We start from the raw sequence: 3,883 nt of genomic DNA, 5'->3' as shown, positions 1-3,883 counted from the left end.
ATTCAGTTGATTCTGTTCCGAGTCAGTTTGTGGTTCTGAGCCTGTCCTGTCGCACCGCTCAGCCATTCAATGTTTGAAGAACATTTATTGAATGCCCTTTGTTTATAAGCCAGTGGAGAACAAAGGACCAGTATGTCTTATTTATCTCTTTATTATCAACCTTTTAAATGATGCTGGGCACACAGGCCCTCCATGAACGTTTGCAACTATACATTCCTCTCTTATAGAGCTATCATCGTTACAGCAATGTTTTATTGCCATCTCTTCTTCCCCTGGCTGTGAGCTGAGGATCCAGACTGCTGTCAGTGTCATGCTGCAGAATCTCCCGCAGGGGGCGCTCAAAGCCACGATGCTAGAAGCTGAAACTTTCCTTGGTAGAAGCATCACAATCTTTGACTTCCACTTCCTGAGTTGCTCCAAGCTTAAATGACACATCTGCTTTAATCATATCTTCTGTGTTGCTAATTTACTCAGATAAGTTCAGGAATGCTCGCTGTCCCACTCTTTTAAAAGTCAAACAGGTATTATGGGGAGCTCTGGACCTGAGATGGCCCTATGGAAGTATCTGGTATTGAGGCAAGAGGGCCTGGCCTCTGTATCCCTTCATCAATAGTTATTTGATATTGGCTGCCCTGAAGGATATCTCCTCCTCCTAAAGCAGGAGAATAACTTAGGAGGAGGAGCTTTCTTTCAAAGAGAGAGAATCCTGAGGAATAGACTCAGCTGTGAGTTGTCAGCTGTGAATACTAGCAGCAGCTGAGGAATAAACATGTCAGTTCTGAGGGGACACTCTGGTGGCACATCACAGTGTCCCCTGCATGGCCCCACTGGGGCTCTGATGGGCTTTCACCCTGCTATTACCTGAGGCTCTAGTGCTCTGGGCTGCTGGTGTTCTGTCCTGTGGAACAAAACTAATGATCTATAAGGGAGAGAAATTTTTTTCGAGAATCAACATTACTTCTAGCTTTCAAGTGAGGGTGAAGCTAAAGCCCAAAGAAAGTGATATTGGAGCTTTGTGCATCTCATCCCGGTGGGTCTTATCTTTTCACCTTTAGAATGAAAACAAAAACGATGGAGAAAATAGGACTAATTTCACGGCTAAGTTAGCACTGGCATTGGCCTTTGGTATTCCAATGTTGAATGCCAATCACAAACAGTTGTCTTTGAATGGTTTTGATTAGAAGTAATAGAAATCAGCTTAAGTTAATCTATGAAAAAGAGAATTTGTGAGAAGAACCAGACTAGAGCATTTCATGGAATCCAAAGTCCATACTCTATTTCAACCATTATTGTGTTGGACAGGGGAACCACATTTTCCCCACTCAGTGTGTCCCCTTGTAGAAGCACTCCCCTGGTATGGACTCTGGGCTTTTTTCTACCCTTTGCTCACTTCTTCCTTGGGAAAAGGTGACTTCTCTAATTGGTGAATGTGGAAGAGGAAACTAACCATGTTTGGTTAATCCTCTTCTTTCTCTTTGGGATCTATCTGCTGTAGGGAACATACATTCTGTTCTCTTCCTGCCAGGTGTCTGGAAAGCACCTGCAGGGAAAAACCATGTTGGGTAGCACTGACTGGGAAGGGAGGTCTCCCTAATCTGGCTTTCATTTTGCCACACCCCTAAAACTATTCACCAATAAAGGGTATATTTTGATCTCAATACGTAGTGTGTCTCCAATGGGTTTAGAACTTAGGCAAGGGAGAGAAGTCTTCATATTGGGCTCTCTCAATACCAAGTACATTCTCTGCATTCTACACTTGCTTCAGTCTTATTCTTTCTGATCTTTTGTGAACATGGCAGAAGACGATCATATCCACATCCTTTTGTTCTAGCCACTAGCACTAACTGACTAGTTGCCCTTGCATTCCAATTCTTCACTCATTCATAGAGTATCATTATGTTGACCAAAAGGTGGCTTTTAAGTCTGTTATTGCCATGGTGGTCCCCATGCTTCTATTGCCATGAATCTACACTCTTTAAACTGCCATATACTTAAATGCCCTGTCTAGATGGAGCCCTGAAGATCATTTGGTTAAATGGTTTAATCTATTTCCTCCAAAGGTCATGTGGTATTAGAAGTTTTATTAGCCAATTATGTGAGAAGAAAAAGGAAAATGGGAAAAGAGCAGATATCTCATGGAACATGTGAGTTCAAGCAGCAGGTAGTACACTACCACTCAGGACAGTTTCCTATATTTAGAATCAGGTATCACCAAGCTTCATACAGCTGGTAGTTTTGAATGTATTTCAGACCATCAAATAATCTCTTACTCCGGATTGTGATGTTCCATAATAAGATATAGGGTCAAACCTAAGCATCTTCTATGCCTTTACTTCAGAACAACTCCTATTCTCTAAAAACTCAGAGCCCGCTCCAAACAGTTTCCTTTATAATCATTAAGGTCACACGACTTATAGTCACATGCAAGGCAGGATCTCAGTGAATTAATTGATTGAGATTAATTAATTTGAATTAATCCTCAATCTACATGTGTATTGTGTCCTCTGGAAGTCACCACTGATGTTTCCTGGTTTCTTTTATTGTAGAACTTAGGGGCCTGTTGCATGTCGAGATGAAATCAATGTGAAATTGATGGGCTGAGAGGAATTTGGTCTGAAGGGCTTTGCAATGGTGTAAAAATCAAGTTATTATTCTTTCTCTTGACTTACTGAACTATTTTATTTGCAGTAGCAAATTTTCCACATAAAATTCTATGTAGTCTTTCAACTCAAATCCTTTTTTAAAAGTCCACTTAACTCCATCACTTATTTTTTTTTACATGATTTACTTTATAATGCTGGAAAATAGAAAATTCAAAGGATGAAGAATTGTTTATAATCCTGCCATTATAATATTTTAGACTATTTCCCACCAGTTTACATAGGCTTTAAAATATAAAATTGAGTTTATTTCGTATCTGTAATTTTGCTCCTAGCTGCTATGATAGCAGGCATTCCTTATCATCATTTCCAATAACTGCGTGAGGTTCTTCTCTTGTTGGATATTTTGTTTAGTTTCAACTTTTCCTATTTATGAAAGATTCTATAACTTACAGAACTGTATTCATAACACTAAAATTTCCATATTGCATGTTAAAATGTATGTGTGTATGTATTATTTCCCTTTGGATTAACTCCCTGAATACAAAATTGGGTCAATGTTTCTTTTTTTAATTTTCACTTATTTTTTATTCAGTCTAAAACAATTTGCTAGAAGCTTGAGAAAAATACACTCCCTTGGTCTGAGATTTCACTGAACAAGTAGAAGTGTGTTGTTTTCATTTCAGGGAAGATGATCAAGACCCTTTTTGCTTTAGAATGTTTTCAAATGCTTTTAGTTTCTCTGCCCCCCACACCCCAACATGCATACACACAAAACGCACACTATTCAATCACGGAAAATGGAAAGTTTCTTCTTATCTTGTCCTGGATGAGAAAAGGAATCTCTTGGCAGTTCTGAACACTATAGTTGAAAGCAAATGAGTTTTAAGTGATTTTAAGGTGTTTCCTTTTCCTTTCTCAGGCACACTACATACATTTGTTACTCAAATCAGTGACTTCCAATGCCTGTGATATTATAAAGACCTGGGAAGGGAGGCTTGTGGGATGAAGGAAAGGGCACTGGATGTTTGGCGTAGGGCCTGGTGCCCTGCCCCCTCTGTGCTTATTTCAACCAGGAGAGGTACTTGATATGAAATTCATTGCTCCGTTCAGTTCTCGTAGCGATCCTCTGAACACGGCTGGCAACTAGACTGTGGGAAGCTCAACTTTCCGGATCCCAGTCATCTGCTTTTCTCACTGTCCCTGACTTCTTATTACTCAGGTTTCATAGGACAAGACTTTAACCTCCCTGGGTCTTACTGTGTCCCTTTTAAATTGTGGCT

This window comes from Otolemur garnettii, unplaced genomic scaffold (assembly GCF_000181295.1).
Source record: "Otolemur garnettii isolate 467f Iridium unplaced genomic scaffold, OtoGar3 scaffold00006, whole genome shotgun sequence".
Classification (NCBI taxonomy): Eukaryota; Metazoa; Chordata; class Mammalia; order Primates; family Galagidae; genus Otolemur; species Otolemur garnettii.
This window is presented reverse-complemented; position numbering follows the sequence as displayed.